Genomic DNA, 27,696 nt, shown 5'->3' on the forward strand with positions numbered 1-27,696 from the left:
GAATTTTACCTTACCGTTTCAGTCTACAAGCGCTCAGTCAACGGCCTAATTAAACAGATAGCTCCGGAGGCGTAACTGAACGTTGCATATCTCTACGAAAATGCTTTTCCTATGTTTTTCCCTTTTTTCGACTTATCTCTCTCCTAATTATAATACCATTTAATGACGCAAAAAAAACGCACACACACCCGCACACTTTCGGAGAAGATGTTAAGCAGCTTTCTCAAACACTCTGCTCGTCTAATAGTTCCAATTACTTAGAAATTACTAGCGCAGAAATTACTCGCCACACAAAAGCACATCATTCTCACTGGCGCAAGCACATTAAGGCAGCATCGCCCCTGTCCAGCGATCAAGCGATGCTCCATCGCTGCAGCATCATCATCGACGTGGCCCGAGCGCAACGTCCAATTGGGTGACTTTCACTTCACCGACACCATTGCCATTGTGTGTACCAATTAATCTTTCATGAGTTCGATTTTTTCCTCATTCTCTCCGTTCGTTTTCTTTTTACTGGTTTTTTTTTTGTTGTTGGTTTGCACCGCACCCCAAAGCCTGGGCACCGGAAGCGAAACCACATCGAAGAAGAAGAAAAGAAAACCGGTGCTGCACATCCCGCATGTGAAAAGCAATAATTTTCCATTAATTTCCATTTCTTTTTCGTTATTTAATTTCTATGATAATGAGCCTGTCCATCAACGCCCAACGTCTGGTGGGACGACAAGAAGGGGAGAGGCGTTGTGGGGGAAGGACGACATAGCATGGAGTAAGGACAGATCCGTCCACGTTGCAGCATGAACGTCAAACGCACACGACGACAATGCACGACCCTTGTGCGCGCATCGGGTATGATAACCTTCAACAATCAAGGACGGGAACGTCCGGACATTCTCATGCCACCGGTACAGAGTAAACGCTGCGCGCACACAAAGCGCACTGTCGGACCATCCTCTCGGCAAAGGATGCATTAACACGTACACGGCCCTTTCGCTTCGTCCACGTACAAACTATTTAGCACAGTGAGTTTGCTCTTAGGAAGATATAAAAACACGTTACATCAGCAATTTTCGCGAAGTTTTGTGCACAAAGCTCTTACCAGCTGGTCGGTGCAAAAAGGGTTAATTATCATAATTTCCACTGCGAGCACGAGCACATAAATTAATGTGGTTCAATCAAGCCCCGGAGGTAGACTTTAAGCTGTTTTATTACTATTAATTATGGTCCGGTGAAAAATTCTGGTCTGGTCAGTACTGTCCAGCTGTCCAGGTCTGAGGTCAAATCTTAGTTGGGTTGTTCCATTCCCATAGACAACACGTTCATAGTTCAGCTCTATATTATTTTAAATTACCTATAGTCAACCGCTTATACGCTCGGGATCCTCACTCAACGAAAGATATAGTGATACAAACCTAACCTCACAAAATCATCGAGGCTTGAGCATGCAAAGAGTACACATACACGCAAATTGTTTCAGCTTTCGTTTTATGATACATTCCCATCTCTTCTCATAGCACTATTGATTGGAAGAATCAGTTCTTGGAATCCTTCAACATAACATTTCATTCATTCCGATATCATTTGCCTTTTGCTATCAGACACATGACCGGGATTTACGTCAAGAATTCAGAGTATTGGGTGGATAATCCAATTATACGATTGATTCGTTGAATATTTTTAGTAAAATAGCTTCCACTCTATATAATGAATGAGTCAAATGCTGTAAACAAACAGTAAAAAAATTGCATTTTCATCCTAATTCTTTCCTAGTCCTAGTTCTTTCAGATTGTGAGATCCAGATTAAATACAGATGAACTAATCAGCTTTATAATTGTTTTTATTATAATATTTCATAGCAATGTTATTACCTTAATTAATCGGATAACAGCTAGCAATTGTTTTCGTACATTTTTATCAACCAGTAAAGCTCGCTGGGGACTAAACATTTTTCGGAGCAAAGGACTGTGGGAGTACTTGTGGGATTAGAAATGTCCTGTATATTCTCAGCTTTGTTCTTCATTACTTGACATTTAGGCAAAGAAGTGATCACTTAATTAGTAAGTGTAAATCAGTGTTTGCTAACAGGGTCGCTGAATTTGAGATACTTGCTCGGCGCTTTGATAAGCTTCTGTTACCAGGAGAGTCTCAAACAGTGCCTATGTCATCAGCGTATAGTAAAATTAGAATTTACGTGTAAAAGACAAGACACAAGGATAAAGAGAAGGCAAGCAAGACTACCACGGCTCTAAGCGTTTAACAACCACTTTAATTTGACACAAGCTAAGCAAGATCTGTCAGGACTTGAAAAACTGGCCATGCATCTTGCGTAGCTTTGAACTTTGACTTTAGATAAAGCAGGAATGCAACTTCTGGTCTGGAATATTCGTTATGATTTAAGGGTTTTTTGGGATCTCATCTTATACCGGGCAGTCTGATGGGCTAGATCTTGGCGATGTGAAGCACTGAGATATGATCTGATATGTAACAGTCCGGTAGACTAGGTCTAGGCGGTATAGAACGGTTTCTGTCTTCACACGACAGGTTCGGATTTCGAATACAATCCGGACAAATCAAGTTAAGCTATCCCATTGCCCCAATTAGCGCTTCCACGTAGTTGAGGTCACAGTCTTCACACAGTCCCGCCTTAATATTCACCGATGAATCGATACATTGCTAAACAAGGGTGCCTAAAAGTCGGGGCCCTACACATTGTTGGCGTTGGGAATCCTCCAGATCCAGCACCTGGCATATCTTCAAACATCCAACAACACTACCAAAGGCCTGCGACGGATGATAATCGACAAACTTCCTCACGCCAAAGTAGCAGCCTGTAAAAACGTCTCTTACCACAGTCACACTGTTAGTGCACAACAACGTGCCACAAGGACTGCTGCTGCACAGGATGGATCATGTTCCTTCAGCCTGCACAGTCTGCTCCCAGTTGGAGACTCTGGAGCACATGTGCTCTTGTCTATTCTTATCTACGTCATATAAGCATGTTTGAAAATCAAACAATTTTTGTATAAAAAAGGAAAATTTGATCGCTGTTCAAGATGTTTTGAGGTTGTTGTGCTTAATAAGCAGAATGAGAAGTTCATATACCATCAACATCAGAATTGTGTTCATGATGGCATATCAGAGAATAACAAAATTGCTATGATTCGGATAACAAGACCCACGTCATGTTCATTAGCTGCTCGCAAGCGCTCACAAGTGTTCATTATTGGACAATTACACCATACTTATCATTTAGCCTGGTTCAACGTATATTACCCCCCCAGAAAGCAGCTCCATCACTTACCTTATCGTATAAACAACGGCTTCAAAGGCTCTCCGATGTGATTCCATCGCGTAAGCATTCTATCCATCATGCCGCCCGCTCACTCGAACGGGTTGTAGCCTTTACTCTAGTCGCAGGCTGCCTTCAACCGCTCACGCACGTCGCAATAGTGACCGACAGCGCAACGATCCGAACCGCCAACTCACAAACACTCACACACACACGCTCACTCAGCCACGTATCAACAAGCATCCCTCCCCCTAGCAAGGATCGCAGATCGTGACCAGCTTCACACCGTTACCCATTATTGCAGCAATCTTTGTTGGCGGCGACATTCCCTTCAGCGGACACATTATTAAACTTTTATTTTAATCCCATCACACGCCTCTTCCACTCACGAACACGCTCACACCCTCATGCAGATGCACCCCCACACACACCCACACACACTGGGGTACACACTTTTCCTGTGCCTTCTAACACCGTGCCGAGCACATCTGTAACCGCGGTTAATTGCTGCCAAAGTGAATAACTTCACGCGCGTTCGCCTTCCGCGAAGGTGTTTATCATTTTCCGGAAAAACATTTCCATCGTTTGAAATATATGGCCGGTTACGTTCGGTAGCAGTTACCCGGTGGCACACAGTCGCAATTGGAATTCGTTTCCTTCCCAGCACCACGATTTGCACACACACGCGCACACACTTCAACCGATAAAGCTTTTCCCGGGGAAGGAAAGCAAACCACTCTCCACCGCTAGGTGCGGACGTTCGGTCTCGAAATGAATTTTGTTTTATGTTTGCATTTTTGAGCGCGCGCGCACGCTTGCATTAGTGTCAATGTTGGTCGCGTTGTAGAATTTTCATTTCGCTCGCTAATTCGCGTTTTGTCAGTTCAGTTTTCATTTCCTACGACAACGTGAGATTTTCCGCTTTACACGCCCGTATCAGACGGCCGTTTTTGCCCATTCCAACCAACGCAAACATAGCCGAGAGCTTCACCGAAACCCGGCCAACACTGTATCCAGACGGTGCGTGGGATTGGTAGATTGGAATTCGCTGGAAAGAGAGAAAAGAGAGAAGACACATTCTTATGAGAATGGGACTGCCGTGCTTAAATGCTGTCCACAACAGGCAACGGTAACGAAATGTCCGGAAAAAAAACAGCCAAGTCAAGTGAACCGAAGGAGCACGGATCACAGGATGCAGTGAAAATCCTCGTCCCACCCCGCGATAGCTATCTATCTCACCCAAGTTGCACGCTTCCGTTCTCCTTTTTTTATTGAACCGGAAAGATTAATATATATTCTATTTGATGATGAAGTATTTGCTTTCCCTGAGCTGCGGCAAACTGTCTTCCTGGCCTCGGATCTCCTTCAATGTGCCTGGGACCTGTTTATCCGTCGGTCGGCCGGTTGGTATGATACAGCATGTGCTTGGTAGATAGTAACCGATGAAAGGGGGGGACCTTCGCAAGTGAGCATATTGATACGCATAGGTCAAAGCGAAGGTCAACGACTTTCGTAACAGTTCGAAAAGCCGCCGACCAAAGGTGACGCCACATACGCTTTTTTCCACCTTGTGCAGCACAATGAGGACACACCAGAAGTATCGCAACGAAAGAACAAAAAAAGCAAACAGCTCAACAAATAATAAACGGAAACAACTTTTGCCGATAGCGACCCGTTTTGGGGGATGAGGATTAAGCCGGCAAAAAGGGAAAAACAAACGAGTTTCCATCGCTCCAGCTCAAGCAAACCGGTCAATTTATTTGTAGCTTCACGCCGAGTCCGAGTGCGGTTGGAAGTTCGCAAGCGTTGCGTTGAAAGTGGTCCCCGCAAGCCGTTTGCCGTGTAGCAATGCGGTTTGCTGCTCTGTTATTATTTATTTAGGGTCAAACGTGTGCGCGCGTGTGTGTGTGTGTGTGGAGATAGAATTTAAATTGTTACCAAAATATATTGTATGCAGCCCAGGTTTGGCAGATCTTGAAGCACAGTTTACCGGCTATTTGTATGCTGGTGTGAAGCGAGGAATAAATCTAATAGCACCGTGAAGAACTGGTATTCTTCACAGGGATCTAGAGAGTCACTTTGGTTGGACATTTAATTGGAAGAGCCAGAATCGGTAAGATTACCAAACAAGGCCCTTAAAGATTATCAAAATAAAGTAACAAAGTCTTAGGTGATCAAATACAATACTTATGTTTACGCAAGAAAGCACAACCGGAGCTTGTTTAGAAATTCCGAGAAAAGCGGTCACATTCCCGAGTTCCCCATCGAAAAGCCCCTACTTTGTTCGTACCAGTAGCTCATCGACTCCATCATACGGATGGACGATCGTTAGGCTCGCAACTTCCCATGCTCATCATCATCATCGCCCATCATTATCAACGTCTCGACTAACATCAACGGTGGGGCAGTGGGTCTGTTGCTAGACCGGCGTTCGTACACACACACTGAGTACCGGACCCAGAGTCCATTCGACTACCGTCATTAGGCCAACAAGTAGAAGATGAATATTTAAACTATGCACTGTGCTCATGAAAAATGTAGACGCAACCGAAATGAGAAGATGAGACCACCGGCAAACCGTGGCGTGCAGAGTCTTTGCTGCCTGTCAGGACCTCCTCACTAACGCCCACCGGAAGCCGTGTACCGAGCGATGGGCGAGTACGGGTGAGCGAGCATGCGACCGGATGGGGAAGGTTGATGATTTATCGAATTATTGAAATGAGCCGTCGACCCGGTTACCCGGAGCGAATGGTTCGTCATCCATCGGTCGACCGGCAGCACCCACCGTGCTGCTGCTCTTCACGCCGTGAGCCTTGGAGTTTTATCGTAACTTCCGTTCCAGAGCCGTATCGTGCCGTAACCGTAACCGAAACAAGCCGGTACACATGGTACACCAGCGGGACTGTCGGGTTTGCTCTATTAGTCAAACTATCTTGGTCCGTGTTTTTCGGTCCCGTTTCGACACACGCCTCGAACATCAAAGAGACGTGGGGCAGTGATTTTTCTGCACGGGGCACGGTTGGAATAATTTACACGAGGCTCAACGCCACACTCGATATAGTGGGTGGTTATTGCAACAAAAGAGCACTAGCACGCACGCACGCACGCGTGTGACTTGTGTTAGTGGTTTGATAAGATTATTATGCACCAGACGTAATTAATGCGCTGGTGAGAGTGAAGAATTTTGAACCATTTTTGAAGAATGTTTGCGTCATGGTGCAGTGAGACGCAAATTTTTGTTTGTAGAGCGAAAGAGGCGTTTCTGGTAGTCGTAAATTCGATCTAGTCTTATGGTCTAACGAATGCAAGTGAATTGAGTGGCTTATTAAAGAGTGAGAGATTACCTTAAGTATAGAGCGACATAATATCTGTGTGATGATGGATGAACAAGAAGTTGAATTTGCAAGAAACATGTTGACTATAAACAAAGTACAACATAATATTTAATAATAAAGCAAGAAATATCTAACTACTACACGACCAACGGCATTCTGGTGATATATACTCAAGAAACAAGTGTATAGTATAAGTATAACGTTTCCTTCTGAGTCCTGTTGTCCCTCAAGGTAGTTTCTTAGGGGAGCCTTGTTATTTTTTTCTGTCCTACCTCCTGATTGTTGCCTGTGTTCTGCCAACGATGTTAAAATATTTTATCTCATCCTCACTCCCGCTGCCTATATCCTTTTCCAAAACATCCACAATATTTTCTCCTCCTGGTGCTCTCGCAACAGTCTTGTACTATGTCCAGATAAATTTGATATCATGTCGTTTAGTCGCTCTGGTGCAGCTATCCTTTATCCTTCAAATTAAATCGCGTTTCAATCGTCAAGTATCTTGGGATACTGGTCGATAGTTCACACTTCACATAGATTCTGTAGGCAGAAGAGTACGGAGGTCGCTCGGTCTATTCAACCGGGTAACTCGAGATTTTTTGTGGTCCAATCATTTTTGGAGAAGCGCAGAGGTTGTGTCCAGATTTGGTATATCAAAGCTACTTGGAGTTCTGGCCTCTGCAGTTCTTTCCTATCAATCCAAATGTCGGTTACTCGGTCCCGGTTACACTGGATGACTGCCGCTCCTTTGTCCAAACTTCCTTCATTGGCTCCTTCCTTCTAAACAGCATCGTAGCTCACGTGCCTTTACCCTCGTTCCTATTTTATATCCCCTCGCTTTCCCATTGCATTCGTCCTCATTTTATAATTTCCTCTAGATGAACTGCTGCTGATCGTAATGACCCTCTGCTTCGAACCCTTTTCCGATTTAATTCGTCCTCTAGACTAGACTAGACATGTCAGTCAAATAGTCAGTCCTTTCTACGGTGGAACGCTCTGGATGAGATTTGATTCCGGATCTTACTGTGTGTAGACGGGCGCCACTTTCTTCTCTTTCAACAAACCTTTCCTGTGTTATAATTTAGACGATAGGTATAATTTAAGACATACGACTTGAGCTAGTTCCAGTCAATTCTGGATTTTTTTCTAAATTAAGTGGACGAGGAAATGGTAAGATGGAATCAGTCCTACGTTATGGACCCTACCGGAGACAAAATTGACTATGTTTCCTTTGAAAACAGATAAAAAATTATGAAATTGATACGACAGGAAAGGACTCGACAAGACTCCAAAAGGCGAATGTGCTCTCAGAGACCCAAGACCCTTCTCTTCTTCTTCCTTCACACTACAACCTCGAAAGGTCTTGGTCTTGGCGGGCCATTTCTGGCTTTCTGTAACTTGATTTTACCCGTAGCAAAGTAGTCACCTCTGCGTCGTACGGGGAGGCGATCTAAATGGGATTTGAACCCAGGTACTGCTGTGTGAAGACCCGCGCCGTTATCGCCTTGGCAACCCGAACGGAAGGTTTATAAAGCTCGCTAGCGGTAGACCCTTATAAAGTCATAATTATCCAAGCAGGACTCGCAGGATGTGTCAAATATCATTCAGGCTTTTCCACCATGTGCTGGAGTGGCTATCTGACTACAAGGTATTAGTAAGTCTAGAAACAAATCCTGAAGCCAAGAAGAAGAGATAATAAATTCTACGGGATATTATATCAAAATATTCAATGCGGATCCACTCTTCAATTATTATTCCTCCTACAAGCTTGATCAAATTCAATACGCTTTCGATTGAAATAAGAATAAAACGCGAAGAATCTTTAGAACATTGTTGTGCAATTACAAACATGAATCCATTCCTCCGTGTACCATTTCTAACTTTCTTTAGAGTACAAAGAACGCAATCACCTTCAGAAGCTTGCCGCCAGCATTTGGCGCTAATGAAAAATATATCCTCTCACCGCACACGCACAAACAAACAAATAAATACATCCCACAGTTAAAGAAAATCTCCATCACCGCAAACATGCTCTTCGATAAGCCCTCTCTATTGACAGCACCTTCAGCAGTGCGGTGAAGTGTTTGTGCTCGTGAAGCGAACGGAACAGTACTGACCAGCAAAAGCACGAAACCATTGTCAGGAATGACCTGAAGGAGAAGGGTTCAATATTTCCATTTCGTAATTTCCCTTTTGCTCCATACAATGGCACCACAAATCCTGCCGGTGCACCGGGAGCCGCCCAAAGTACACGGCGACGTGTCGAAGTGGGTTTGCGGATGGATGCTTTTTGATAAGCCTTTACATTTGACAGCGTATTAAACCGCACACAAACACACACTTCATACGAACCGCCTAAGCCGGAGGAGCCACAGCCACCAAAGAAACAGTGGAAAAATGGTCCTTGGCCCTGGTTGCTTTGTTATGCAAAAATGTTTCCCCGAATGAAATTGGAGGCCTTTTCTCCCTGCGCTTTACGCTGTTGTCCATTATGTAGATACCGTAGGCATCGCGTTAATGCTGCCATTGTTGAAGTTGCTGTATGTGTGTGTGACCGTCTTTCCTTCAAGCCGGTCCTCGTAGTCGCTTCAAAATTCAAAATTTCAACTCACCCGCGCCTTGCGTCTTAGCTAACACGCACATACACACCAGCAGCATCAAAAGCTTCCCGGGGACCCGTTACTCGAACAACAACGGTAAGGGAGAAAAAAAAGCGAACGCTACACACCGATGAAAAATGGGCTACAAAATAAATTCAATTCGTCCTTCTTCACCATGTACAATGCTTCGTGCCAGTGCAGTGAATCTCTTTTCAACTCTGTTCTGTCTGATTTTCTGCTTTTTTGCGAGATTTTCTCTTTTTCCTCTTGTTTTGCCTTCAACAAACTTGTAACAGACCTTCGGGTTTGTGTCTTTTTAAGGGGAGGAAGCTTTTTTCACGCACACATCCTCGGGCAAAATTCTTTCTAAAATATCCTCCGAGCAACAGAACCGTTGCTGACCTCCAACTGAACCAATCGAATTCCTCATTTGGAGAGTGCTCTCGGACAACAGTAAACAAGGAGCACCGGGAAAGAATCGATGAAGCGAAGTTGATATGTTTCATTATTCGCCCCTTTCGCTCTCCACCGTCGTCAGTGCGGGTTGCGTTTAAGTCACTTAGACAAACACAATCAGAAAAGTTTAAGCTTGTGCAGACCGAAACAAATTATGCAAAGCTTTTTTTCTCTCTCTCTCTCTCTCTCTCTCTCTCTCTCTACTCCGCTGCTGCTGTTTTACTTGCCTTGGGTTGTCATTAAAACCGAATATTGGGCGAGTTCCGAATATTGGTATTGGTAGTGAAACGAGCAATGTAATTAAAGTAAAACAAAAAAAATCAATAAATGGGTAAGATTGCTGGAAGGCGAAAAAGTGCTGTAAATAACCGGAAAGTATCGCAGAATTGGTTCAGAATATGTTGGTTGTTTGAATTTTGCCGTACTGTATAATGATTGGTTATGGAAACAAACATATTTTTATAGCTTCGATTTTTCATTATCTGTTTTGACAGTATTCCATATAATTTTAGTTTTAATCAAAGTTCTTTTGACGGTTTCCCAGATATTTTAATAAATGTTAGACGATCACTGGTCGCCTGCGGATGTGGTAGCTTAGACTGTAGGCATCTCAATCTCTTTTCTTGGGCTAACGTGCTCTTAAGGTCATACCTGCCATTTCTGACTTACTAGACGTAGTGATACCACTAAGCTGGACAGTCAGTTTTCACTACGTGGGAACGGTCCGGATGGGATTTGTACTCCGGACCTGCCGTATGAAGGCCCATCTCATTTAGATCAAAATGGCAAATTTTGGCTGAAGGTTTGGGTCCGAAAATACTGAGTTTTCGGCAGGTTCCGCGTTTGCTTACAATGCAATGCAAACCTCTCTTCGCATTAGTGATAGGTTCTTTAGAATACAACCATGGTTCCACTCTGAATCCGACCGGTTTATCTCCTCTTCCGATTCCGAGAATGTGGAATCTTCGGTTCCATGGAAGTTTGAGGAACCGTCGGAACCATCAGAACCAATCGAAACGGTCCGGAACCGTCGGAACCATCGGAATCAGCGAAACCGTAAAACGGAATCATAGTCGGCCAGAATTAGCGAGTATGTGCCTTGGTTAATGGCCAAATGATTGGATGATAATTTTAGTGAAGCTTGACGTTGGGGACTGTATTGCTAGCGAGACGCATAAGAAAACAGAATATTAAAAAATGACACACATGCATGTTTTCCTACTCATGTTCCAGAAAGTTCCAGACGGTTCAGCAGTTCCATCGGTTCTGACAGTTCAGGATGATTCAAACGGTTTCGGCCAATTTCAACGCCTGCGACGGTTGTGGAGTGTTTATTTGCAGCTACCTTTTGGACTGGCTCAAATTTGTTTTTTTTTTTTATTTTTACCGGAACCTTTTCCGCTTTTTTGCCAATTATGCCCATCACTAGTTCGTATGCGATTTTCTGAGCAATATCTGATGAAAGTGTTACATCCTGCTATTTTTTTAATATTGTTACAACTAAAACAATTTCTGGAGCGGTCTGGTGGTCGAGGAGCCAGCGGCACCGGTCTTCACACGGTAAGGGAACGGAGTTCAAATCCCATCTAGACCGCCTCCCCGTACACAGGGCTGACTACCTTGCTACGGGTAAAATCAAGTCTCAGGATGCCAGAAATAGCAGAGCCAAGGAAGAAGTTACACCCAAAACAATCCTTGGTGCAAATATTTCTGATGGTCGCTTTCATGGTGGGGTAATAAAGTTGGACCTTTGGACCTAGTGCATTGATCTTAAGGTAGACTAGACTGAGCATTAACGCATAGACGCATTTATGGTAGGGACTTAAACAAAAAAATCTGGAAAAGCGATAAAAAACCCTGGAATACTGTGTGTAAGGTATCCTTAAAAGTGCTTGTTATTTAGATGAGCTAAGACCTCGAAATTGGATGCCTTGGCTGTGAATCAAAACTTTGAATTGGAACCATTAAACAAAAATGCCTAACATACATTGTATCAGTCAGTTTCTGTGCCTCATCTAGCCCAATCCAGTACAAAAACACAGTTTAAAGTGTTGTTGTTTATTTAACACTCTTCTTATCGCGCAACTGCATCCGTGATAAGCCTAACTAACTCTTGCCTAAAAAGCGAGCTTAAGGTGCACAAAGAGAAATCCGATTAAGATAGCAATTATCGTATCCCCATCTGTAAGGGACATGCCAAATATGGTTACAGGCAAACACTGTATCGTAAAGTGCATCCACCTTTATAGAAAGCAAACTAAGCTTAAACAGATTACATGAAGGGATCGTAAGTTTTTTTTTTGTTGGGAACTCTACCCAAAGACTCCTACCACCAGGTAGTGCGTACCCGTGCGTTCTTGTGTAGTAGAGTTGATTGATTTTATCGACAGCAGCCCAGGATCCTAGCAAACCCCTAATCGAACGAGCAGTTTAGCTAAAGTGCGCTCACAGGTGCGCTCCAAAACTGGAAACCATTTGCTTGGTTCGTTGAAACCCGTCCAGACCGGGTGGTCCTAGCCCGTGGTTGGTTCGTTTTGATCGATTTTGGGACTTCAGCCAAAGAAGAAAACCCGTTAACGGTCCTACTTCCGAGAACTAGAGAAGCGTAAGAAAACCGCTTACCAATCGGAAGCTTTCAGTTAAATTAAAATTCCTTCATCATTAAATCGTCCTTTAGTTGATGGCCCAAGGCCCACACTCACACACGCACACACACTTTACGATGGTGTGCAACGGCATTGGTGAAACGGTTAGCGGTTGGCGTACCATTTCAATCAGATTGTGCTTTGTTGTTGACGCGTTGAAACAAACGTTCGGATGGCAACGATGGGTGAGCTCAGGGCAGGGGTAAAAATTCACACACCCAAACTGCTGCCAACCTTTTTTTTCCCCCCCGTGGACCGAACCGGAATAATCTTTTATCTCACAAACACTCTTCGTAACGTGCAACATGCATACACACGTACGACAAGCCACCTACGCATGAAGCATGAACAGGATCCACCCGGCAGATGGACTGGGCGAAGATTAAAAACCTCGATTCTCGACACGAAAGCTCGCGTTGGGAACGGAACGGCATAGCTGAAGCAACAACAGCAAAAAAATGTCATAAAATGCCATGGGGAGAGAAAATAAGGAAGCAAGGCAGGAAAGAGCGAGTTTTTCTACACCACAATGGCGTTGTCGGCCTCTGAACAACATAACAATTTCCGTTTCAATGGACCTAGCTTTTCCGGCCACTGCTCGCTACACTTTTGTGGGACATTTTCCTTCTGTTTTTTTTTTTTGGTCTGTTCTAAATTTCTGTTCTGTTCTAAATTTTAAAGAAAAAGAGGTAAATAAGGCACTCAGGCTCCGTCCGCCGTTTATCCGGGTGGGAGCATCATCTGCCGACGTCCACCGTGGAATGGGCTAGGAAAAATGGACAAAACGGTTTTCTCGGAATCACTCACGGCCGGTTGTTGGCATGATCCTGGCAAGGTAGCGACTGACTAGCACAATATGACACAAGGCTGTTGAAATCGTAAAAAAGCGCACCTACGAATGACCCGAGACACTGCTGTCCGTTTTTAATAATGGCAGGCGGACCTGCCAGTGCGCATCATTTTGGTCTAATAAATAAGCGCCCAATACATACACACGCCTGTAGCAAAACGGGCCGAAAACAAGTACCAAGCAAAGAAAGGAACCATAAAAATAGGAAAGCATCCAAATAACACAACTTCCTTCCCCTTCGGCTGGCTGTTGGGCTCTTTTCATTACTTTCGACCTTCATTTCTTTTCCAACACCTTCCAGACACCCACCTTCTGCTGTGCCCGCCGGAGTCTTCCCGGGGTCCAACACATTCAACACCCTTCTTTGCGTTTTCTTTCGATTTCCTACCCGGCCAACCCTCCACTTTCCGTCCCATTCCCGTTGGGTGGACGGTTTTTTTTCGTTTTTTGTTGGCCAACTCAGCAACAAAAAACCTACCTCGAAATCGCGTTATTGAGGAAAGCGAACCGATTGGTTCAGCCGTCGGAAGCAGCCAGTGCGACAGGAAAAAAAGGGAACAAGAAGATACCGGGGCTGGACTCCACTCCAGCAAGCAACAAAGCAAAGCACACACACACACACACACACACACACACACACACACAAAAGGCAAGGGGGCCAAATTCATCCCCATTTTTTTTTCGGCCAACCCCAGGCAGGAAGGCTGTTTTCGATAGAATCTTTAGCCGATGGTCGAAATCCATTAGCAACTTCTTCGAAACCAATCGGACGATCCTTCCTGACCCCGGGAAAGCCGGGAGAGGATGCTATCGTTTTTCTTCTGCTTCTTCTTCTGTTGTCGGTGTGCCTGCGAAAGGTACATTCCGGGAGACTGTCCCCGAAGCGTTTCGTTTCGATCTGCTAATGGTGTGTGCGTGTAGTTGGTTGGAGCGATTCAAAATGCCGCTGCTGCTGCTGCTATATGTGTGTGGGGCGCATGATGTCTTTTTTAAAGTGCAGCACAGAATAATTGGCTCTTTTTAAAACTCTATTCATGGTCTAAAACGACCACTCAGGTCTGTTCATATATCTGCACAAATTGCTAGGGAGCAGCCTAACTTTTAGTTTTACTTGTTACTTATCGAAAGTGATGTTCTCCTTTTCTTTTTTTTTGCTTTCTCTACTGCTCTTTCTCACTCTCTTTTTGTAGGATATCTTAACAGGACTTAATGTTACATGACTTTGTTAACGAAATTCTTGAGTAATAAAATTGTTCTTATTATTATTTGTCTTTATAACCTCACGAGTTGTTGGACTAGTATAAACTTAGCTGGATAGTAAGTTCCTCGGATGGAGAGACGGGACTCGATACTTGGTTCTACGTTTTATAGAATGGTTCACAGTTAGCACAATTCAAATTCAGAACTTATTTGTGAGTGGTTGCAAGATTTCAAAAATACTAAGCTGAACGGAGAAAAATTGCATTACATGTTGAGGGCTTTTCATTCTGCCTCCAGCTTCCGTGGCGATTAGACGTGTTTCGCTGTGGAGCGCCAAACGGATCATTTGCGTACGGCAGAGAGTGGTCATTGTCCTCGTGTGCGATTGCGTAATCAACGTGATTACCCGTATCGCACTAATCGGTGTCTCCGCCTTTCTCCGGCATTCGCTCGGAGTTTGTGTTGATCGATCGTGTGGCGCCTAGCCCCGATCAACGTGTGTTCTTAGTGTTGTGAGTGTGTGTATCTGCCGATCGTTGCGATAAGCAAGCGTATCGACGCTGCATCGTCGCATCGATCGTGAACTGTCTTGTGTGTGTGTGAGTGTGTGTGCTCGTGCGCGCGTGTTTGCTTATCGTGTATATCGGTAAGTTTGTCTTCCCCTACTTCCCCCGTTGTCTCCGGTCCTGTCATGGGGACCGACTTATCGGATTCGGAGAGAGAGATAGAGCCGAATGTGAAGCGTAAGCCTGGTCGCCCTAAGGCCGCTCCTGCCACCAAAAAGGTGGCATTGGAAGAGAAGCCTTCTTCCTCGAAGGCATCGAGTGCCCCGCCGACAAACAGTTTTTGTGCCCCGCTGGCGAAAAATAATGATCAGCAATCTGAGCATCGAGCTCGTGCTTACCCGGTGTCGTGGGAGGGTAAGCCATTGGTGTATTTTATGCCACGCACTAAACAGCTCGACGTGAGGACGATCGCGGCATCGTTATTTAAAAAGTACCCGGGCGTTGCCGATGTGTTTCGGATGCGCCCTAATAAGATCAGGGTCACCGCAAAGGACCGGGCTCAAGCCAATGTAATTGCGGCTGATCCAGATTATACGGAGCACTACCGGGTTTACATCCCTGGTAGTCTGGTTGAAGTGACCGGCGTGATTGAGGATTTTGATTACCCGGAGGAGGAAATTTTGAACTTTGGGGTGGGAGCTTTTCTAGCACCAGATACTCCAAAGGTAAAAGTTCTTGAGGTGAAAAAGCTTTTCAAGCTAGACCCATCAACAAAGGACGAAAAAAAATATATTCCGACCTCCTCTCTCCGGATCACGTTTGAGGGAACGGTACTTCCGCAGGCCCTCATCCTAGAAGGCCTCCGGATACCTATCAACCGGCCATACGTGCCAAGGGTGGCCACCTGTTCGAAGTGCAGCCGGATTGGACATGCCGATCCGTTCTGCACTCGCAAGATTTGCTGCGGAAAATGCAGAGGGGCTCACGCTACCGAGGAGTGCAAAGCCCCATCCCAAAAATGTTCGCATTGTCGGGAGGAGTGGCATGAGGTTGCATTGTGCCCAGTGTACCGGAAACTGCAAAGGGAGCAGACCAAAACGGTAGCCGAGCGGGCACGCGGCTCATACAGCGATGCTCTAAAGGGAGCAAACGCATCGAACCCCTTTGCAGTGCTGGATAACACGGCTGCAAATGGCGAGGCCAATCCGACTGCACTGGAACATGTGCCACCGAGATCGGTAAAAGCACTGAGAGTACCTTATAAAAAGGTACAACGGAAGGTCTTAAAGACGAAAAATAAACCATTGGCACCACAGCGCCTCGCTAAAGTTTCTCCTCCCGTCCCAAAACGTGACGCTGATCCCAAAACTCCCGCCCCCCAAATTGCCAGGAAGCAGCCCAAGAAGAAGCGATCACCTCGGGCCGAAGTTCCTTTGGAAAACCTAGCTTTTCCAACTGAGCCCAAGGGCTTCCCGAGGATCCCTACACCGTCCCTTTCCGAGATCCTAGAATCCCTCCTCTTGACCCTAAACCTCCCGCAGCATCTGCATATGATCGCAACTTGGGCCCTTCCTTTCCTGAAGGGGATGATCAAACAGTGGCTGGCTCAATGGCCATGCTTAAGTATGATGGTCCGTTTGGATGATTAATGGCTCCTACGGCTACTATCATACAGTGGAACTGTAGGAGTTTACTTGGCAAGCTAAACTCCTTTAAAGCATTAGTGGGCGAACACAACTGCGATGTGTTTGCCCTCTGTGAAACTTGGCTATCGGATGAAATTAAATTAACCTTCCCGGGATATAACATAATCCGTGAAGATCGCGTTACTAGGGGTGGGGGGGTACTGATTGGTGTCCGAAAGAGTCACACTTTCACCAGAATACCTACCCCTAGACAAGAAATGATAGAAACTGTCGCAGTTAAGGCAAAACTGGGCGTTCTTCACGTGACAATTGCATCCGTCTATATCCCCCCGATAGCCAATAATGAAAAGGAAAAAATTGAAAAGTTCAAAGAGGATCTTGGAAATTTAGCAGTGGTCTTGCCTGGACCGCTTTTGATCCTGGGAGACTTTAACTCCCATGGTACTGACTGGGGGTGCGATAAGGATGACATTCGCACTCCTATCATCCGAGATTTCTGCGACAGATTTGGGTTTTCAATTCTCAACTCAGGAGAGGCAACTAGGATGCAGACACCTCAAAGTAGGGCGAGTGCACTGGACCTGTCTCTAAGTCCATCAGCAATGGCCCTGGATTTTAGTTGGAAGGTGATCCAGGACCCTATCGGCAGTGACCACTTGCCGATAGAAATTTCCTACATCAAGGGAGGATGTCCAGTAGAAGGAATCCCCGTTAAATGTGACTTAACGAGGAACATCGACTGGACGAGATACGGCGAATTAATAGCCGCTTCGCTTTCACTTGACTTGGAAGATTTGTCTCCTGTCAAGGAGTACGAAAAACTTGTTTCAATTATAAACAAGTGCGCCCTTGAGGCCCAAACAAGGCGCTCCCACCAAGCAAGGACATTTAAAAAACCTCCCACTCCTTGGTGGGACAAGGATTGCCAAGCGGCTTTCACCAAGAAGCGTGAGGCATTTAAAGCCTTCCGGGACACGGGCTCGAGGTCCTTATATGAAAAATATAAAGGACTGGAGAGAACGTGCAAAAACCTGTTGAAGGCGAAGAAAAAGGGTTATTGGCGTAGATACGTCAATAATCTAGACCCTGCCACTTCACTTAATTCGCTTTGGAGAATGGCTAGAAGGATGCGAAACAGCAACAACATCAATGAGAGCGAAAGCTTTTCTGGCGAGTGGCTGTATGAATTTGCCCACAAGCTTTGCCCCGATTTCGTTCCTGCGCAAAGCTTTACACAACATGCGCCTGGTAGTGACCCTAGGATGGATTCACCGTTCACAATGGTAGAGCTATCACTTGCTCTCCTATCAAGCAAGAATTCCTCCCCGGGTCTGGATCAGATTAGTAGCAAATTGCTTCAAAATCTGCCCGACATAGGGAGGAAGCGTCTGTTAAGTATTTTCAACAATATGTTGGAGGTCAACAGCGTCCCGCAAGAGTGGAGAGAAGTGAAAGTTGTCACTATCTTGAAGCCTGGCAAACCGCCATCAAGACACGATTCGTATCGGCCAATATCGTTACTGTCGTGTCTGAGGAAAATCCTTGAAAGGATGATTCTTTTCCGGTTAGAAGAATGGTTGGAATCGAACAACCTTCTCTCAAATACCCAGTTTGGTTTTCGTAAAGCCAGGGGTACTAATGACTGCTTAGCCCTTCTGGTAACAGAAATAGAGCTTGCTCGTGCACGCAAGCAGAACATGGGATCTATTTTCCTGGATATACAGGGGGCTTTTGACTCAGTATCACCATACAAGCTGAGTCAAAAACTAGAAAATGTGGGGCTGGGTCCAAAGTTGAATAACTTTCTGTTCAACCTTTTGTCGGAGAAAGCTATGAATTTCAACAATGGTCATGTTCAGCTAAAGCGGACCAGTTTCCATGGACTAGCACAAGGGTCCTGCTTGAGCCCCCTGTTATACAACTTTTATGTTAGCGAAATAGATTCTTGTCTAGCTCCGAACTGCAGCATTAGACAATTGGCTGATGACGGCGTCATATCTTTTGCAAGCAGGGACGCCGCCGAAATACAACTGGCTTTACAAACCACTTTGGACAACCTTTCCGAGTGGTCTGAAAACCTTGGTATCAAGTTCTCTGCAAAGAAAACTGAGATGGTAGTCTTTTCTCCTTTCAGCGACACGCCGAAAAACAAGGAGAAAAGACTATTTGACCCGAAAATTGATGTCTTTTTGTACGGTGAAAAGATATCAACTACCGACAATTTTCGATACCTTGGTGTTTGGTTCAATTCAAGGCTAAACTGGAGTACACACATCACCCATCTGGTGCAAAAATGCAGCAAAAGAATCAACTTTCTAAGGACAGTCACAGGATTCTGGTGGGGCGCACATCCAACAGACGTCCTGCGACTGTATAAGACAACGGTACTATCCGTGTTGGAATATGGCAGCATATGTTTCCATTGGGCATCCAACACGCATATCCTCAAACTAGAGAGGCTACAGTATCGTTGTCTTAGACTCGCACTAGGGAGCATGAAATCCACACATAACATGTCCCTAGAAGTGATGACCGGAGTGATGCCGCTAAAACTTCGTTTTGAAATGCTGTCGCTTCGCCTTCTAGTCCGTTCTTCAGTATCAAATCCCTTGATCGAAGAAAATTTTAAAGCGCTTCTAGAGACAGGTTCTAAGAGCAAGATCTTGAAAATCTACGAAGATTTTGTTGCCCTACAAGTGCATCCTAGCGCTCCACAGGCATTAAACCGTGCTGCCCTTCCTGAGACCTACAGTTCCCTTTTAACAACGGATTCCTCGTTGCACGAGGAAATTAAGACCATACCGAATGATCTTCGCCCGATGGTAGTTCCGGGCATTTTCAGGGATAAGTATGGCCATTTAGACCAAAGTAGCCAGTATTATACTGATGGATCATCTTCTAAGGAAGGCACCGGCTTCGGCGTTTTTAGTGAGTCCGCCGAAGCATTTTTCAAATTGCGGGAGCCGTGTAGTGTCTACACCGCAGAACTAGCCGCAATCTTGTACGCACTATTGATTATAGCAGCGAGACCTTCGGATCAGTACTTCATTTTTACAGATAGCCTTAGCGCTATTGAAGCACTAAGATCCCCGAAGGCTGTTAAGAGCCAGGATTTCCTTGTCATTAAAATCATAGAATTGCTTGGCTCCATGTTCGACAAGGCGTTCAGGATTTCGCTAATTTGGGTACCTTCTCATTGTGGAATTCCCGGCAACGAGAAGGCAGACTCACTGGCCAAAACAGGCGTCCAACAAGGCGCATTTTACGACCGTCCGATCTCGGCCCGAGAGTTTCTTCGTCTACCACAGCAGCTTTTCCTGTCTCGCTGGCAGAGCATGTGGGAGGCGGATGATCTCGGGCGATTCCTTTTCTCGATCTCTCCGCAAGTGTCCCTGCGGCCTTGGTTCGGTGGGCTCTCCGTAGACCGGGCGTTCATACGCATGATGTCTCGACTTATGTCGAATCATTTCGCGTTGAATGCTCATCTACAGCGTATAACTCTGGCCCAGACAAAGGTGTGTGGCTGCGGTGACGGATTTCACGATGTGGATCACCTTCTGTGGTCCTGCGTGGAGTTTGAAACCGCAAGACCCTCCTTGTTGGGCGCAGTCGAGAGCATCGGCAGACGACCGGGCATAGAAATTAGAGAAGTGCTGGCGACCAGAGACCTCGCATACATGAGGCTCATCTTTCAATTCGCCAGAGACAACGGCCTTATCCTTTGATTCCGCATCCCCATTATCCTACCAAACCATATCCGCGATTCCTTTTTTGTTATTCGTTGTGTTGTCTTTGTCGTAAGTGTTAAGAGTTTTTTTTTTTTGTAGTGCCACGGGTGATCCGTTGACAAAGCAACAGCATCCGGGGTCAAAGTCGGCACTGTCGTAAGAAGGGAGGCAGAATTTTCTGTAACAGTGTTCTTCATCTCTGTCTAGCCTTGATGGGGCGAGCCCGGCCTGGCTGGCGTTGGGTTCGGAGGTGGTCGGCGGGTTCAACCCCGTAATTAGCAGAGACCCTGCTGTTACGGGATGGAACTCGCCGATAGCTTCTGAGTTCGGTGCTGGCTTGATCGAGCTTGGGCTATCACTGCTGGGCAGTTTGAGGAACACTGTACGCAGGCAAATGTTTGTAATGTCCCGATTACTGTTTTCTTTTTGTTTTTGTAACAGTCTAGATCCGCTACACGGAAGGATGTTCCGTTCCACACACCACACTACCACCAACACAGCAACAGAAAGCAATAGACCCGGACCAAACCATCAACACAACCTCCACAATAGACATGAACAACCACACTGCAATCTCCACACACCGACAACCGAGCATGCCCGGGATAAGGCAGAATAACAGGGAGGAAATGCCTTGTTAATATTTGTGAATTTGTAATCGTCAACACATGCGGTGTTGACTATACGGCGTCATGCCGTAATACTGGAATTATAAATAAATAAATGTTGAGGGCTTTGATCTTTTTGAATACTATACTACCTTCATTAGGGCGGCCACAGTCGACTCACCGACAACGGTGCCGGTCTTCATACGGCAGGACCCCGGGGTTCAAATCCTATCCGGACCGTTCCTCTGGAGTAGAACTACGTAATATCACTCAGTCTAGCAAGCCAGAAATGGCAGGCATGAACTAAGAGGTTGTTAAGCCAAGAAGAGGAAGAAGAACCTTAATTGATCCTTAAGGTGTAACTATCTGACAATGTAGAATAATAAAATAATTATTATTATTAATAAAATATCAATGCTTCCTAAACTTGAAAATTGTTCAGAAGCCTTGTACATAGTATTTTCTGCATCTTCTTCTTCTTTCTTGGCCTAACGACCTCTTCGGTCATGTCTGCCCTTTCTGGCTTACTAGATTTATTGATACCACGAAGTTGGATAGTCAAGCCCTCACTATGGGGGAACGGCCGAGATGGGATTTGAACCACGGTCCTGCGAGTGAAGAAAGGCACCGCTTTCGCGTCCACCTCTGGAACGCTCCTGCATGAATGTACTAAACCTTCTTCTTGTTCTTCCTTGGCACTACAACCTCGAATGGTCTCTGCCTGACATTTGATTTTACCGGTAGTAAAGTAGTCAGCCCTCCGCCGTACGGGGAGGCGGCCTGGATGGGATTTGAACCACGGTCCTGCCATCCTGAATTTCCTGAATGTCATTTCCTGGTCCTGAATGTGCTAAATAAATGATCTTAATTTAAAATTTTGGTGAAATTCTGGTTAAATATAGCAGTGGTTTAAATCTAAAATATATTTAATAAGTACGGTCATGAATATTTTGCTAAATAAACCCTTTTTAATAAAGTAAATAATATTTACTAAAATAAACGTCAGAGGAAAAAGACAATTTTGAATATCCAGTTTGTAATAATGTAGCAAACAGAAGAAATAAATAAATTAATTTAAGCTTTTTCAATTCAACTTTAAACTAGTGATGAGTCATACGGTTCTTTTCACGGATCGACCCGGAGTCAAGTTCGACCCGAAGGTGCAACGAGTTTGGTTCGACCCGTAAGTGCAGCAACTCGTTACATCTCCGAACTCGTTGCATCCCCGGGTGGACCCAAACGCGTTGGAACTACGAATACGATCCGAACGATTCCGGATCGTCTATGGTAGGCTCCGACCCGGTAGGTTCCCAGCACTACTTCAAAAGATAACTTCTATTTCTTATTACTCATAACTTGCTGAAGATAAATGCGGGGTCCGACGCAACAGCGGCGTAGGTCTTCACACTGCAGGAATGGAGCTCAAACCCCATCCAGGCTGCCTCTCCATACGCAGCACTATCCTTTGCTACGAATGAAATCAAATCTCAAGAACGAAGCAATGGCAGCACGAGACCTTTCAAGGTTGTAGTGCCAAAGAAGACGATGATCAGTCCTTGATGCAAATTCGATCCCGATCTGTTACCGATTTGCTCGTGTGAAAAACTAACCACTAGCAATCCTCCGGGCCACCTCACTATACTGCGCGCTCCCTTCAATCATACAAAGTAAATTGATGGATGGTAAATTAAATGTTTAAGGCGCGTGGCCGCAAGCCGAGGAGGTTTAGTGTGATTTATTGATTTGATGGTAAATTGATTCTCAAGCATCCAGTGAGGAAAGGAAGCAACGAAAAAACGACCCGGTTCTCCAGTAACCTCCAGCAACCCCAGCCAACCTTACAATTACGTCAAATGTTGGTGAAAAACATTCTACTATTACTGCACACCCGTGTAAGGTAACTCGCTCTGCGGGATTTTGCTGGCTGGTTGTATCTTGTTGGTGCGTGTCTGTGTGAGGTTGAAAAGGGAATAAAAATCATACATTAAACCAAAACCACACATCCCGCCATTGGCCATTGCCATCCATCAGAGCCACTTACTCGGAACGATCCTGGCCCTCTGATGTTTTAAGCTGTCGGTGAGCAATGGATGCAAGACCCGCAGCAGCAAAAAAATCACACTCCGCTATGATCCTTGCCAGCGGTGGTGTACTGCCACCACTACTACTACTACACCGCCAAAGAGGGTAGGCAACCGAAAGTCCGTGCGAACGATGGAGATACAAATTGTTATGAGTTCATCGTAATTATTTCGTAACATTCGCAGACCACGGCTTTCACTTGGGTGGGTGGGCCGACCGACCGACAAAGCTCTTGAAGCTTCATGTTCGCATGTGTGTGTGTGTGGGTGTAATAAGATCTACTCACACCACCGCAAACGGCGCGTATATTACAGAGCAGCAGCAGAAAGCTACGCACACTTGTGTATACGCCGGGGGACATACTAGAATACGGTGTAGCCTAGGCAACCCCACCGGAGTAGCAGCAGATGGAGAAAGATAGAGCAGCACACGAGATAAGAGTGAGAGAAAAATTTGGTGAGCAAAGTGAAGAGACCGAGCTGGAGGTGGAGAGAGAGATGGTGAGAGCGATGCTGAGAGTGGTTCCAATTACTTTCCGATTGGTGACATCCTTAGACTGTGCTGTCCGAGACCTGGCTGTAGGTCAACACAAATGACGGTACTTTGGCACAACTACAACCAAGTTGGCGCTGCTTGGTAGCTTGCAGATTACACGAGAAGCAGTAATAAAAGGGCATATCAGAACTAAAATGTAATAAAACCCGAAACGAAGTTTAAGCACAACTTTAACTTTATCCCCCCGGATGTTGACCGCTTGTTGGTCAGCGGTCCCGTGCGGTTGGATGTCAGTGAACCAAGAAATGAAGAGCCAAAAAATCACCTCCAGAATGGTTCAAGAAAAGGTTGAAAGTCAAAGCGGAACGAAACGCTACACTCCATTGTTGGCCACATTCGATGGGTCAGAACCGTCGCGGCAAACACTACAACCCGAATTGAGGTCAAGGTAGAATGAACCGCTGAAGATGGAACAAATCGCGAGCACCGCACTACAGTGCCAAACGTAACGTAACGCTTTCACTCAGACGTTTCCTGTACACTTTGCGCCATGTAATTTCCGGCGTGGATCGTGGATATTGACAGTTATAGAAATTTTCGCAACAACGACGGCATTCGGAGTACTTCCATTCACTTCATTACACTTGTAGCTGCTGGACACTGGTTTTGCTGGCTGGGGCTTCCAGTGGGCAGTAATTAGACACTGTTGACAGATTGAAACCATCCTGTCAAGTTGTATTGATCAGCTCACCAACTCACTGTACCCACACACACGCATCCCCACCACTCTAACCGCTGCCAGCCTGCCAACTGTCACGCTCTCCTCCTTCAACACTCAAGCTCCAGCTTCTTCACAGTTGATTTGATGTGCTCGGCTGCTCGTAACAATCTTCACTACACCGAATAACTTAAATTTCACCACTGCCGTCGTCAGATATCGTCTTCCAACAAAAACGGCCTCCACAATGCCTCGAAACCACACCAGAACACTACACTCGGCCCGTGAACAAGCTCCCTATGAATTTGTGTACGTGTGCGTGTGCCTCGAAGACAACTATTCACAGCTGTGTGGCAACTCACAAGCCCCAATGCTCCCAACGCCAGGCGACAGATGTACTGGGACGGCCGCAAACCTTGCCCAGATGCACGTCCTGTTCACAACTGCTTGCCAGGGGTGTTCACACACTACCCACCAACAAACACATTATGGCGCTTGAGCCTTTCGGACCACATAACTAGCATCTTAACACTGACCCGTTTCAAATTCGGCGAACCTGCTGGCGATGCTCCACCGTATCCTGGCACCAGGCGCACCAGAGTCACCAGCGCATCCTGGGTAAGGGAGGCAAAAAGAAAGGAAAATACATACACCGACCCGATGGCCGAATTGCACACTCAGCGGGAGTTCACCGTTACAAGTCTCGTCCGGGACTGACAGCTTGGCCCGTGTTGCAAACTGTTGTGCTTTTGGTTGGGCCGCTTTTGCTCTCGCTCAGATGCCACCAAAGAGCGCTCCCCACACACACGCACACACACACACAGACCGACATTCCTACGCAACGGGAAAGAAAGCGACTAAACAATCGTTGCCAATCGTCCGTCCAGATGGGTTGTGCAAAACAACAACAAAAAAAAGGGGAGAGTTTGGGAGAATTAATAGCCTACAACAGGACTTTTATTACTACATCTCACGGCAACTCCCCAGCATCCAGCATCCGGAGCGGAGGCTTTTGATGTTACTACCAAACATGCCATGCTGGGGGATTCTTCTCCAAGCGCGGCCGTTGCTCAGAGCAAACTCGCGCAAAACCGTACCCAGAACCTTCGCTTCTCGCTCACACACGCCCGTGTACGCTACGGCCCACAGCATCTTCGGCTTTCTCATCGGGGCGCGTCACGCGTGCGCATCTCATGGTGACATTCTAGCCAAGGGTTTTTGGGAGATACATCCATCTCCCAAAGCACACAGCGCTCTGGAACGAATGGTAAGCGCGAGCAGGATAGGGCAACACATTACGGCGGGCGTGTAGAACAATCCCCGTCACGGGCGACCCCATCAATGATGATGATGTAGCTGGTTGTGGGGGGAGGGGGGGGGGTTGGCTGGTAGTAATAGTGAGTCAGCTTTACTATACCGTCTAGGTTGCCCTGGCCAGATGGTACGATATTACGGAAAGCTACTACGGATCAACAAATCATTACTGGTGGTACGTTTGATGATTGATTTCGTTGCACGAAGAGCTGCTAATAGCTGCCGCAAATGTATTTCTATGTGTCCCCTGGTAGGTGATTGCTGTAAGAAAATATAACTTGTCGCCGCCTAAAATTTGGATGCTATAATTTAGCGAATTAAAGGACTTTAGTGTTAAATTTGATCCATGAAGTATTTCCTTTCATGAACTCTTCCGATTCTAGCAAATCAGATTGCGAATCTTTCTGATTTTCTGCTTCTGATCATTATAAAGTCTTTAGCAAACTAAACTTTCACCAAATATATGCATGGGCTTCACATTTTACACACGCGCCTGAAGGAAAAATTCTACAAAGTACCGGGCGCCTCCATCCACATATTCATGCTTCATGCCCCACAGTACAGCGCGTCGCAGTAAATAAGACATTTAATGTTGCATATCGCCACAGCCACAAGGGAAGGAGGTACCGAGTCCGTTCCCTTCCGTACCGTTTGCTACTTCTACAGGCGTAGCCCGTCCCCCCCGGGCTGCGCTTTTGGGCTGCCCGTTCGGCCCCGAGTCCTTGGCCCATTTGTGCCCGGTGAAACACATCCTCTCACACCGGCGGGCTTTTCAAGCGAAAAATCCCTTGTGGATATAATTTTTAGATCACCAAGAAATAACGTCATAAATCCGAGCTTTGAATTCGATCCCGTCCTGCTACGGTGGGGTTTTGGGGTTTACGAATAAAAAGAATAATAAAAGATCACCAACGCGCCATGAGGCTGGAATGTGGGGGACCACTCCCATCCCATCCCCGCTCCCCACCAAGGGACCTAGCGTGGACGCTTTCTATCTGTGATGGATTAAGTTCTTCGTATATTTGTCATCTTTGGAAGCTTGCGGCTTCACTCCCACCGTTGCCTGTAAGAACCAACACTCGGGAAGGGAGAGGAGGGGGGGGGGGGTTGTCTCAGCCTGAAGATGACTATCTGGAGAAAATATTCGATGTAACGTACGCCCGGACTCACGTGAAGTGGATTGAAAACAGGCTTAGATTTAAACAAGGATAGGCTCAAGCTGTATACAGCACCAGCACGATACGATCGTTTGTTGTTGTTCATGTGCTTTGGGTGCGTTTTTGCTTGCACACAACAACCACATCCCGGAAGCGTTTATAAAATCAGAAGATCATAGGCTTTGTTTTATTACCTCTTGCGCGCTCGTTGCGCTGATGTAGAGCATTTTCGGCGTCGAAATGATTGTGGTGAAATGTTATGTTTTATTAGCTGCTTTATGCACAAGAAAGGCCTGAAACCTCAAATTCCAGTTGGAAATTGGAAAAAGAAATTTATGTGAATATAATATCAGGAGTGCAAATAAGTTCTTGCAATGTGCGATTGCAAAATGGCGTCATTAATTCAATTCTCTTTCGTCAAATCAGCTCGACGCTGCCATTTTGTGCAGTAGCTGTCGTTTCCGTTTGAATGTAAAAGAAAACAAAATGTATTTTTTAAATAGAATGACAACTTTTCTTTCAAGTCAAAGGTTTTTAAGGGGAATTCTGCAACATTCAAGCTATCAAGCATTATTTCAATCTAACGATAGCCATGCAACCAGCTGGCCGAATCTGTCAGAAGGGGTCTGTACGGTTAAGAAATAGTCATCAGTGGTTGTAGCAAAATATAGTTTTACAACAAATAGTTGAACTTTACCGATTTACCGATTCGCCACCGAGACAACGGTCCTATCCTTTGATTCCGCATCCCTATTATCTTTCCAATCCATTTCCGCCATTTCTTTTTTGTAATTCGTTGTGTTGTCTTTGTTGTAAGTGTTTTATGTTGTGCAACGGGTGATACGTTGACGGAGCAATTGAATTCAAGGGCCATTTTCATACTGCCGTAAAAAGGAGGCAGGCTTTTTTTCTCTTGCTGTAGTAGTGTGCTCCAAGTCAGTCCAGCTTTGGTATAGCGGGATCGTCTGTGTTGGCGTTGGGTTCGGAAGTGGTCGACGGGTACAACCTCGTACACAGTGGAGTCACTCCTGCTGTTGCGAGATGGAATCCGCCGATCGCTTTTGAGTTCGATG

The 27,696-nt window shown here is 45.7% G+C and overlaps 1 protein-coding gene across 5 annotated transcripts in view; it reads right to left on the reverse strand.

Annotated features, from left to right (window-relative positions):
• The window catches only part of LOC118506027 (muscarinic acetylcholine receptor DM1), a 92,385-nt gene extending 67,461 nt beyond the window's left edge, over positions 1-24,924 (reverse strand). Inside the window, exons 1-2 of one of the 5 annotated variants that reach the window (XM_036042641.1) lie at positions 24,804-24,924; positions 3,299-4,334 (exon numbers count right to left, since the gene is read on the reverse strand). The gene's annotated coding sequence lies outside the window, so the exon portion shown is untranslated. Of the gene's footprint in view, positions 1-3,298; positions 4,335-24,688 lie in introns of all 5 variants that reach the window. The other 4 variants (XM_036042642.1, XM_036042640.1, XM_036042644.1 and 1 more) reach the window with 4 other exon arrangements.
• Between the last annotated feature and the right edge of the window lie 2,772 nt (positions 24,925-27,696).

The sequence above is a fragment of the Anopheles stephensi genome, chromosome 2, assembly GCF_013141755.1.
Source record: "Anopheles stephensi strain Indian chromosome 2, UCI_ANSTEP_V1.0, whole genome shotgun sequence".
Classification (NCBI taxonomy): Eukaryota; Metazoa; Arthropoda; class Insecta; order Diptera; family Culicidae; genus Anopheles; species Anopheles stephensi.